At 36.6% G+C, this 12,634-nt stretch overlaps 1 long non-coding RNA gene across 2 annotated transcripts in view; it reads right to left on the bottom strand.

The window, feature by feature from the left end:
* LOC131404215 (uncharacterized) overlaps nt 1–11,795 on the bottom strand; it is a 300,648-nt gene extending 288,853 nt beyond the window's left edge. For both annotated transcript variants that reach the window (XR_009219751.1, XR_009219750.1), the window contains exon 1: nt 11,650–11,795. This is a non-coding gene — a long non-coding RNA (uncharacterized LOC131404215). The remainder of the gene's footprint in view (nt 1–11,649) is intronic.
* Between the last annotated feature and the right edge of the window lie 839 nt (nt 11,796–12,634).

Raw genomic sequence — 12,634 nt, forward strand, 5'->3', positions numbered from 1 at the left:
AGGTAATTTAGGATATAATTTCAATGTTATAGGATTGAGACAGAGAAGACTTTTATTTATCTAAGAAAGGTGGCATAAACTCAGAGACAGTGTAGAGAGGAAAGGTTAAGTTATTTTAGAAAAGATCATTGAAATACTTGAAAGCCTTAAAAAGAAAAACTACATTGGAATTAGTTAAACTATTGGGAGGGTATTTCACACTCTGACTTAGCCAACTAAAAAGATGTGGTTGTGGTAGTACAAAAGTATATTTTAAAACCAGACAGTCATCTAGGGAATGCCAAAATTTGCCTGGCTAAGAGACCCAATGTAAGAGGAATTAAGTTGGTGTTAGGCAGCTGTTTTAATTAATTAATTATTAACTCTCTTATATAAGAAAAGACTCCAGACTTTAGAATATATATGCGTAGACTTCTTTCTTGAAATCTAAACTTCTCTGTGTATATATCAAATCAGTCACAAAATTCTATTAACAGTATCTTTGCAATATATTTTGATTTTCTTGTTTCAATTCTATTCACTTCTTTCAAATGCTTCTGAAATATTTTGATGTGCCAGAAAGGAATATGAGGAATATTAAATATTTGAGATAAGTGAGTGAAATTTTTAGAGAATATCTACCTGCCACATCAGTACACAATGCTTCAACTATTTTGTTACAGTGAGAGCTATCACTACAGTCAGGATTTAACCCAGTTTCAACTGTGTTTTTTTCAATTTGAGTGCTCATACAGTTTCTTTTCTTGAAAAAGTGATGCAGCAACATGGTCTGCTAGTTCCCTCTCACAATAAAATCCAGGAAATTCCACAGAAACACTGGTATAACTTGGGGGAGAATTTTATACTCATTTTCATATTTCTTTCCTGCCCTATCATTGGTGGATCACTGCCTTGCCAGTTACCACTGAAAGCCAAAAAAAAAAAAAAAAAAGGTCATTACTGCTCAGCACCAGCAGGGGACATTAAGAATCAGCTGGAACAGGGATCAGATGACTAACAGGTGCAACAACAGGTCCCTCCCTCAGCTCTCCATTCACAGCCTTGTGCTTGGTTATTACAAACAAGCATTACAGTTCTTAGGAAAAGGCAGCATCCAAGAAGGGTTCTCTGAATGGGCAAGCTTCCAAAACTCAATGTGGGAGACACAACCACCGTGGCCTAAGGTTTACCATCCCCCCCGCTCTTTCCGTTTGCATTACCAACACCACCCTAGAGGACTATAAGTTCACAGAAAACCTAAGAGAATGCCTAAAGAGCGTATAAGAGGCAGAAAAGGAAGACTACAAACAAGAACTTATAACACATGAAGCTATGAATGGACCATGTAGTAGCAAAAATAATGATACTATGTCTTACAAAGTTTTTTCAATAAATATATGCACTTGCTTTTTTTCAACCTTTTTTTAATAATTCTTTTTTCCTAAGTCAGGTGTTTTTAAGGAATTATTTGCATAAGTTAAAATGCGCCATACTTAAATGTACAACTCAATAAGTGAGTTTTGACGAATGTGTATAGTTAGGAACTCACAACACAATCAAGATAAAACAATTGCATCGCCCCAAAAATAGTCCTTCTGCTACTTTGTAGTGAATCTCTTCCCCACTCCCAGCCGTTGTCAACCACTGATCTGATTTCTGTTCCTATAGGTTTGCCTTTTCAGAATCTTATATAAGTGGAAATCAGCACTATGTACTTTTTCTGTCAGGCTTCAATCACATAGCATAATGCTATTGATAGTCATCTATACTGCTGCGTGAATCCATAACCCAGTATTTTCATTGCTGACTAGTGTTTCACAGTATGGATGTACCACAATGTATCTGTTACTGTTTGATGGACGTCTGGGTTGTTTCTAGTGTTTAGTTATTCTGAATGAAACTTCTATAAATATTCACAAACACGTATTTGTGTGGATATGTTTTCATTTCATTTGAGTAAATACCTGGAGTGGGATAGTTAGGTTAATTTGCGAGGGTTAAAGTGAACACTTAACTTTATGCAAAACTGCAAAACTATTTTTCAAAGTAGCTTTACAATTTTTACATTCCAACCAGCAAGAAATAACAGTTCTAGGGGCTGGCCCAGTGATGTAGCAGTTAAGTTCGCAGGTTCCACTTCCTCGGCCCAGGGTTTGCAGGTTCAGATCCTGAACTCGGACTGATGGAGCGCTTGTCAAGCCAGGCTGTGGGGGCGTCCCATGTAAAGTAGAGGAAGATGGGCATGGATATTAGCCCAGGGCCAATCTTCCTCAGCAAAAAGAGGAGGATTGGCAATACATGTTAGCTCAGGGCTGATTTTCCTCACAAAAAGAAAGAAAAAGAGAGAGAGAGAAGGAAGGAAGGAAGGAAGGAAGGAAGGAAGGAAGGAAGGAAGGAAGGAAGGAAGGAAGGAAGGAAGGAAGGAAGGAAGGAAGGAAGGAAGGAAGAAAGGAAGGAAAGAAAGAAAGAAAGAAGGAAAGAAATAGTTCTAGTCACCTGTTTTTGTTTGTTGTTGTTATAATTTAAGCTATCTTAGCAGGGCTGTGATAGTATCCCATTGTGGTTTTTATTTGCTTTTCTTCGTGACTAACAATGCTAAATATCTTTTTTTTTTTTTTGTGAGGAAGATCAGCCCTGAGCTAACATCCATGCTAATCCTCCTCTCTTTTTGCTGAGGAAGACCAGCTCTGAGCTAACATCTATTGCCAATACTCCTCCTTTTTTCTTTTTTCCCCCAAAGCCCCAGTAGGTAGCTGTGTCATAGTTGCACATCCTTCTAGTTGCTGTATGTGGGACGCGGCCTCAGCATGGCCGGAGAAGCGGTGCATCGGTGCGCGCCTGGGATCCGAACCTGGGCTGCCAGCAGCGGAGCGCGCGCCCTTAACAGCTAAGCCACGAGGCCGGCCCGCTAAATATCTTTTAATGTGCATATTTGCCTTTCCTATCTATTCTTTGGTGAAGTGTATCCGCAAATATTTTTCCACTCTTAAATTGGCTCCTTTGTCTTCTTATTATCGAGTTTCAAGAGTTCTTTATATATTCTAGCTGCAAGAACTTTATCAAATATATGTTTTGCAAATATTTTTTACCAGTCTGTGGTTTGTCTGTTAATGTTCATTAGAGGGTATTTTGAAGAGCAGACATTTTTTTCTTATGATGAAATCCACATCTATCTATCCAAATTCATCTTCCAATCCACTAATCCAATCATTTCTTTTCTTTTCTGATACATGTTTTCTGTGTCCTATCTTAAAAAAGTTTGCCTAACTCAGAGTCACAAAATTTTCTCCTGGTTTTCAGAGAATTTATAGTTATAGATTTTACATTTAGGATGCCTTTCAATTTACTATTTATATCTTTGCATATGGTGCAAGGTATATAAGTTGAGATTTGTCTTATTGTTTTGCATAAAAACACCCAATTTTTCCAGCTCCATTTGTTAAAAAGACTATTCTTTTTCCATTGAACTACCTTCACAACTTAGTTGAATATCAATCGATCACATATGAATAGAAACACACAGCGTGTACTCTTCCTGCTTGGCCTTTTTTCAACTTAGCATAATACCATTAATACTCATCTATGTTGTTGCATATACCAGCATTTCAGTACTGTTATGTTGTTGAATAGTATTTCATTGTATGGATGTGCCATTGTGTGGATTGTACCACAATGCGTACAATGGAAGATTCTGCTTATCAAATCTCCATTTCAGTTCCATTGATCTATGTGTTAATTCTTATACCAATGCTGCACTAGACTAATTTAACTTTATGATAAGTCTTGAAATCAGGTAGTATGAGTTCTCCAAATATGTTTTTCTTTTTTCAAAATTGTTTTGACTATTTTAGATCTTTTGCTTCTCTTTATAAATTTTTGAACCAGCTTGAATCTACAAAAAAGCTTGCTAGGATTTGATGTCTTAACAATACTAAGTCTTCCAATCCTTGAACACAGGATATCTCTCCATTCATTTAGGACATTTTTAATTTCTCTCATTAATGTTGTAATTTTTAGCACACAAATCTTGCACATATTTTGTTAGATTTATCTTTAAGATTTCATGTTTTTGATACTATTGCAAATGGTATTGTATTTTAACCTAAATTTCTAATTGTCCATTGTTAGCATATAACAATACATTTCATTTTAGCATATTGACCTTTTATTCTGCAACCTAGCTAAACTCGTGTTTAGTGGCTTTTTAAATTAGTTCTTTTGGTTTTCCTGTAAACAATTCATATATTTTCCTCCTTTTCATTCTCTCTGCCACTTATTATATTTTTTCTTTGTCATATTACATTGTCTAGTGTAATAGTATCATACAAACTATGTCTTTGCCCTATTACTGCCATATTACGCTTGTTCAGTAGAAGTTGAATAGAAGTGGTGAGCATCTACATTCTTGAAATGTTTCTTGTTTTAGGGAAAAAATATTTTATTTTACCATGAGGAATAATATTAGATGCCAGTTTCCAGCATTCACTCTATCGATTTGAAGAAGTTTCCTTCTATTCCTAGTTTAATGAATGTTTTTATCTGGAATGGGTGTTAACTTGTGTCAAATGGTTTCTCTGCTTCTATTGAGATAATCCTATTGATTTCCTTTTTAGTCTGTAAATATAGTGTAATACATTAATTGGTTTTTGAATATTGAACCAACTTCAGATTCCCCAGATACACTGCACTTGGTGAGGAAGTAGTGTCATTTTTCTACATGTCTGTAATTAACTTGCTAATATTTCATTAAAAAGTTTTGGTCTGTGTTTATGAGGGCTATTGTCTGCAATGTTCTTTTACTTTTAATATATGAGATTTTGGTATTAAGGTAATGCTGGCCTCATAAATATGAGTCAGGAAGTATTTCCTTCTCTGTTATTTATTTATTTGTTTTCATTACAGTTTTTCTCTTTGTAACTTTTTAAAATTGATAAATATTGAACTGCCTAGCGAACAAGATTCACTAAGAGTTTTTCTCTCTTTTATCTATAAAAAACTGTCAAGTTGAATAATTTCCCAGCTGTCAGTGAGCCTGCTCTTCTTTAGGTTGATCATTAAGCTTTTATTCTATACTCTCTCTGTAAAGTGCTCCATGATCAATAGCACATCTTTTGTCAAAATATATCAAAAATGTTGGTTTCAGGTTTTCAATACCTGTTTCCAAGACCTATATTGACAAATATAATCATTAAGTTGAATGAATTTCTGAGATATTTTTAACTCTCACCTGATATTTTCTGTATGATATGTTTTGTATCCTTCAGAATAATGACAAAGAAGAGATTGACAAATACTATACCTATTACAAAAATTTGTTTCACAACATTCTTATATCACTAACTTTAATATTTTGCCACTATGGATTAGAACTTGTACAATATCTTAGAATATTCAAACTTGATTCACTACAAACAGATTCAAGAACTATCAGTTGTATAGGGAAAAACACCTCCCATATTTTCGTTCTCATTCCCAAGAGTAAGCATTGATGTGTTTGGTGTAAAGTTTTCCAATTTCTGGTGAGGTAATTTTTATTCTGGGTCACGTACTACCCTCTTCATACATAAAAAAATTTTTATTTTAAGAACATAGGATTTCCACAGAATAAAGCTAAACAAAGCAAATACATAGAACATTAAAAAATACATTGAAACTGCCATAAATCTTCACTTTTAGAAAGGTAGAAATCTAGTTCAATTCTCAAGTTAATATTTTAAGCAAATAACAACGATTACAACATTTAGGATGGTAACCAAGAATCTGCAATTGTGACTAAAAGCAGGAAAAAACTTGGCAAAGTACAAAACCTATTACTGCACCTTTAATAATTCAGATATTCATTTCCATACACTTCGCCTCTTTCTATGATTCTTATACCCCAAAGAATTGTTTACAGTGCCTTATATTTCATCAGAATAGCAGGTATGCTTAGAAAACATCATAGAGAAATAGCAAAGCCCATTCTTGTTCAACAAAGACAATTTATTTTTATAAGATTTACTTGAGATTTATTGTTCAGTAAACTACATTTACGTTGTGCAAAAAGCTATACTTTAGAACTGACAAATTAGCCACATTTATTTCTCATAATCATAATACACCTAGGTAAAAGGAATAGTCACCTTCTTATGTTCTATTTTGTGGCCAAGATACATTTACCTCTTTGGCACTCTCAGAATCTTCATAAACAGGCCAGTGCACTTGTAAAACAAATTATGTGAAGACACGAGCAATACGTACATTCATATGTACTCAATAACAGGCAAAGCCAAGCCAACAAAATAATAAAATATATCATATTTACCCTTACAGATCATGATATAATATGCAGAGTTTGGATTAAAAAATTCACTAGAATTGTGATAAGTCTATGTTTTGCATTAATTGTATGAATAATGGACACAATTCTCCATTTGAACTGCCTAAAACTATCAACCAATTGAATATATGAGCTTTCCTCCCCATTAATATTGCATGGCTTGTGAAGGTGTTCTTCCCTATGCATATTTAAACAATGTGGCACATCTTTCAACAGCATAATATGCACGAATCACTGTAGTTCTTGAAACAAGTATGTTCATTTTCCAATGGACTGGTGTATAAAATACATATATCATTGTATTACACACACTTTAGAGAGCTCACCACTGAAAGTGGTCTGTCTACAATAATATAGATAGTAACAGAGTGACACAGTGTGAACTTGAGTCCAGATTTCTTGATTCCAAATCTAGTGTTTTTACCATTATAGATCAATTTTGAGAGAAAAATAATTCATTAAAACACTTCCGTGAAGCATTTGTCAAAATGGAAACAAACTGAGTATAACATTCACTGCATGATATAAATTCACTTTAGGAATCCATGCTCTTATATCCAAATGAGTTGCTTAATAGTTAACTGTGGTAGAAATAGAACTTAGATACATTTAAATTCTTCCTCTTAAACGACTTATTTACACAAAACACTCCCAACATGTCTCCAAAGCTCTCTAGCGTATGGTAAAGGAAAGTTAAAAATTATGTGACAAGAAAAAAATCACACTTCAAGGAAATGATTCCTGTAGGTCACTCACTCTATGAGCTTGTTTTCAGATAATACTTTATAAAGTAGGTGGAAATGTCTTTGGGTTGTTTAAATTTTTTTCAAGCATTATTTAGGATAGATAAAACAATTCTTACCCAAGCCTCAGGCAGGCTTATTTTTAAAATAATGCATCCTCTCTAAATTCTGAATTGAATTCATAAATGAAACCATGGAAATGTGAATGAATCTGTCTGTGCGATTCTGCGCTACTGTAGGATCATATAATTAATGGTCTGGGGTAGACCTGAGTACATCTGATTATGCCTTCTGTATTTGTGTGAAAATGTAGATTCTGTGATGGCATTACTCTCTCCTATGTGTCCCTCTGCCACTACGTCCTATGTTTCCTTTTCTGATTCTTCCTTCTCTGACTTTGCTACACTATTCCAAAGCTCCTCCCCAAGCCCCCTTTCCACTCTCAATAATTTGTATCTTGGCATCCTTATCCAGTCACATAATTTTCACTACTACTTATATGTTGGCTATTCCAAAACTAAATATCCCATCCCAGGATACATTTCCTCATGTCGCTTGTATCACCTCTGAAATATATTTACCCCGATGCCTCACAAACACCTCAAACTTTGTATGTCTGAAACTATTTTATTCCTTTTCTAACCAAACCTGCTCTCTTTTCTTCCAAGCCTGCAATCTGGCTTCCAAATCAATCCCTCCCTTCTACCTTCATAACCACCAGAAGCCCTGTTGAGTTTACCATCTTAATATTTCAAATCATTCTATTTTTCTCTCACTTCTTTTTCAAGTTTTGATTGTTTGCTTCTGTTTTTTGGTCATTTATTCACAGTTTTTAGCCTGTTTGTATATTTTGAATGATTTCAGAAATTATGAATCAATGAAGGCAGACGCTGGATGATATTTTATTCCTTCTGAAAGGTTTAATTTTAATGCCAGCTCTTGATGGAATGCTGGCAGATCACCTTTCCCTGAAGGCTTGGCTTTAGGCCATGACAGGACTGGTCCGTTTCGGTTTGCATAGCTCTTTTTCCGATAGTCCAGTCACCACTCCTTAGGTGAGGGCATAACCATTTTGAGATTTCAACTTTAAGCCCAGTGCATTTACTAAGGTTTGTCCAACCTGGTTGGGTCTGAACTCTAACTTCTTTGTCCCCAATCCAAAATGATTCTAAAAACAGATATTCAGCTCTTTAGCCTCCCAGCTCTGTGGTCTGTTGGATTTATTGTAATCTTGTCCTCGCACACAAGGTTAGGAGCCAGCCAATGACATGAAGGGAAATTGGACACACATGTTCAGGCTCATTTCTCTGCAATTTCCTCTTCTCCAGATAAATGAACACATTTGTTCCCAAGGGAGAAGAGGGTGGAACAGAGGCCAGCTTCTCCCCCTATTCTCTTCCAATTCACCAAGTAGATAAGTCACTCAAGCTATCCTAGGGAAGAGAAAGAAAAAGGGAAGAGAGAGGCCAATCATATTACATTAATTGAGTTCCCTCCACAGGGAAGGAAGATCAGGAGATGAAAAATGTTCCTTTCAGCAGAGCTTATAATTATGACACAGGGTGAGTTATATTATGATGTGTACACAGGCAAATTTTCATTTTAATGTAAACCATATCATTTTATAGAGTTGTCCAGTATTCAGGAACCCTTATACCACTAAGAGTTTTCTAGATGGCAAAATTAAATATTTTTTAACAAAATTGTTAACTTGGGAAACAATTTTTTAAAGTGTATGTCACATTCCAAAGAAAGCTTGTCAATATAAACATAAAGTGTGCTTTTGACATGATTGGAGCAGTAATAGAATGTATGGATTTTATTCAACCCATGAGTCCAAAATACTAGTTTAGACAAGATGCACTTTGGATAGATAGCTGAAATGAAAAAAAGAGAAATATTTGCCAAATGCATTTGCTTTGGAAAAACTAAACTGAACTCATTTTTCTTGAGTAATTTAATATTATAGTGGATGTCTTATCAGAAATTACAAAAGAATCAACACTTGATTGATAACTAGGGATGGGTTACACTCAGCAAGACAACAGAATGAGACAATTTCCATTGTCAAAAATATACAGGAAACTAAAAATGATTTTGTGGAAATGAAGAAAATTCTCTGTGTAACTGATTAAAATCGGTTTGTTCATTCACTCATTCAATGTTTATTGAACACTTCGTTTATGACAAGCACTAAGCCATGTGCTTGGGATTCGAGAATAAATAATCACTGTTTCTTATCTGAGAAAAATTATATTTACATTATGTAGTTATAAAATATGGTTATGATATTTTAAGTTATTTAGGTAATTTTAAAACACAATTGCCTTAGAATTTGTAATTGTGATAATGGTAAGAATGAATTAAAAATATTAATAAATATTTATTTTATGATAGTAGAAGCAGATTAGGGTACAAAGTTAAAAGACTGAGATAACATGAAAAGTAAACGTTTGGAAATTTCTCAGAAGACAAATCTACCTAGGGAAGTAACTACTGGACCTTCAATGTCATTCTAAAAGTTTATGCCAGATTTCATCAGCCTACATATCCAGTAGCATATCAAATTTCAGACTAAAGGCATATTGGAACCTAACTAATAGGTATATTTCATAAAGATCAGATATGAACATAAAAGGACACCAAACAGACAATCAACAAAGATATTGTTGAGAAGCGATTATAGAAGTCTCATTTGCAAGGCTTATACTGCTATAATAATAAGCACAAACTAGTTGTCATCCTCCATTTCTATTCTCCTTCATAGATGTTTTAATTCAAAGGAATTGTATGGTATCTGTATTTCACTCCATGGTGGGAGAGTCATTTTGAGCTTAGGCACCGATCCATAAAGACTTTGAAATGTATTCTGCATTTCCATAGTATCCTGAATTGGACAGAACAAACCACTCAGATTACAAAGATGCCATTGGTAAGTAAAGTCATAGAAAAAATTTTACAGAATAGGCAGGAGGTAACAAATCTCTGTAGAAATCAGTTAATAGAGATTTGTTGCAATATATAGAGTTTTATGCTTAAAGCAAACATTGATAAATCTCAAACTCAGAAACTAAGTATCATGTCAATAGTTATTAAAATGTCCTGTAATTCAAGAGTGAAGCATTAGAGGAAGCATTCAATAATAAGACACAGACAAGAGAACTTAAGAGAAATATCAGAAATTTCAAGATAAAGAAAACTATGGTATTACGGAGTTGAACAGTGTCCTGTAGTTTTGCCTTTGAAATTTCAGTTTTATTTAATTATTCATTCAACAAATACTTATTAATGTTCATTATGTGCCAAGTTGCAATTTAAAACCAAACTAAACGCTACCTTTAAGAAAATGTCAGTAGAATAGAAACTAAATACATCATACATTAAAAGACTATGATTAAATAAATCAAAGAGTTATATAAATAAATAATAAAAAACTACAATTTTACTATAAAGAAAAGTATCATGTGTTCAGGTGTTATGAGAGGAAATGACAGAAGATCTAATTTTCACTGGGGCCTCAGAAAATGTCTTTGAAGGGAAATGATGAGGTAAAGATAAAATTATTGAGTGGGAGAATATAGGGGCATTCACTGAAGCTGGAAAGTAGGCAGAGTGTCAGATCATGAAAACCTTGATAGTTATGTAAAATAGTGGATTTTGTTCTTTTTCCTAACTACAATAAGATTCCATTTAGAGATTTTGAACAGAAAAGTAGTATATTCCAATTTATGTTTTAGATTTTTTGTTACTACCAGGTGAAGAATGAATTAGAGGGAGGTAAGAGTGAAAGCAGGGCGACCAAGAGTATCCAAGCCAACACACATAAAGATGGCAACATGTAAGAATTTAGCAGCAGTAGTGTTGGAGAGAAGTGGATGGATGGAATCAAGATATATTTTCTGGTGGAATCACTAGGACTGGTGATGGATTAGTTAAGGAAGAGAGGAAAATATGGAACATGACTCTCAGGTCTCTAGCTTGATCAAGTGAGTATATGTTTTGCCAATTACAGTACTTAGGAACAAAGAATAAAAGGCAGTTTAGAGTAGGGAGTGTTGTTGAAGATTAATCACTGCATTTTGACACAATTTAAGATACATGGAGAGAGAAGTCAAGACAGTAGCGTAAGCAGACTCTGAACTCACCTCCTCCCGCAGATGCAGCCAATTCACAACAACTCGTGGAAAAATTACCCCTGAGAACTGAAAACTGGATAAGAGGAGCTCCTGCAACAAACGACAATCCTAATCGAGGTGGAAGAGGCAGAAACTCCCTTCTGGAGAGAAAAAACGCCACCTTCATAAGCTGCCAGCTTCAAGGCCACCTGGGAGCACCCCACAGGTACGCAGCCCTCCCTGGAGGCACAGGGCCCTGAGCCGGGGAGCACCCCTGCTGTGGGCATTTTGTGGACCCAGCACAATCAAGATGAGTGGCATAATATCTGACTTTGCCTGCTACTAAAACATTGGGGAGTACCCCCAGAAAAGCTGGCTCACAAAGAAATCAAAACCGGCTCTTAAAGGGCCCACACGCACTCACCCGTTTCAGAAAGCAACCTAAAATCACCAGAAAGAAAGGTGAACAGTGCTTTGGTGACAAGAGACTCACCTGATAGGCTCTGAGTGCATCACAGTGAGAGGTGAGACCTCTCCAGGGACTGGGACATTGGTGGTGGCCATTGTTGTGGCCTGGTGTGGGCATGCTGACACAGATGCCATTGGAGTTCTCCCTGAGGCCTGCTAGCCCAGGGTCTGCCCCAAACACTAGAGCACCGATTTAATCCAGCTCAACCAGGGCAGGCAGCCTACCCTGGAGACTGGCCCCACCCAAATGCAGACCCTCGGGCAACTTGTGGGCCTGCATAGATTGGTGACTGGATTCTCTGCAGCCTGGCAACTGAGCCGACTTCAGTGGGGCAGGGCATGCACAAGGAGCGGGTGGAGAGTGTGGGGCAGTGGTGGAGTGTGTGGGGCTCCCGCCATGGAGAGACTGGGTCCACTTCAGGAGGTCGGGGCGTACACATGGGGCAGGACTGCGTGTCTGGACCTGTGGGCAGTGGGGCTTGTCAGCTGCAGAAGACTTGTGCTTCTCAAAGACCCACATAGGGGGTTTGCCCCACCTTCCAAAGCCTGAAATAATTGGGTGCTCCCGTGCCTGAGGCCAGCCCCACCCAGCTGCAATCCTCAGAGAGCTGACAAGAGACCTAAAGGCTGGAGGCTTATAGCAATTATAAGCCCCTGAGCCTAACAACCTGCCACGCTTAGGGCCCACTCACTTAAAAGAAATGCTGCAACACAAATGTGGTATTAGAACTTGCAGCCAACTGTGCTAGGGCTTCCCACACCCAATAAAGAGACTGAGGGGTGCACAACAACTACAAGCAGCTGAGCATTACAACAGCTGGCCAGGAGCATAACTTGGCCTCCCTGGGCACCTACAGGGAGAGCAAACAGGCCACAACAGAAGGAGACACGTAGCCCGCAGGGGTCACCCCCGTAACATTGAGAACTGAGGGAAGCACACTGCAGGCCTCCTAAGGCTTCACTTATATAAGGCCACCTATCCAAGAGCAGGAGACATAGCTGACCTACCT

The sequence above is a fragment of the Diceros bicornis genome, chromosome 4, assembly GCF_020826845.1.
Source record: "Diceros bicornis minor isolate mBicDic1 chromosome 4, mDicBic1.mat.cur, whole genome shotgun sequence".
Classification (NCBI taxonomy): Eukaryota; Metazoa; Chordata; class Mammalia; order Perissodactyla; family Rhinocerotidae; genus Diceros; species Diceros bicornis.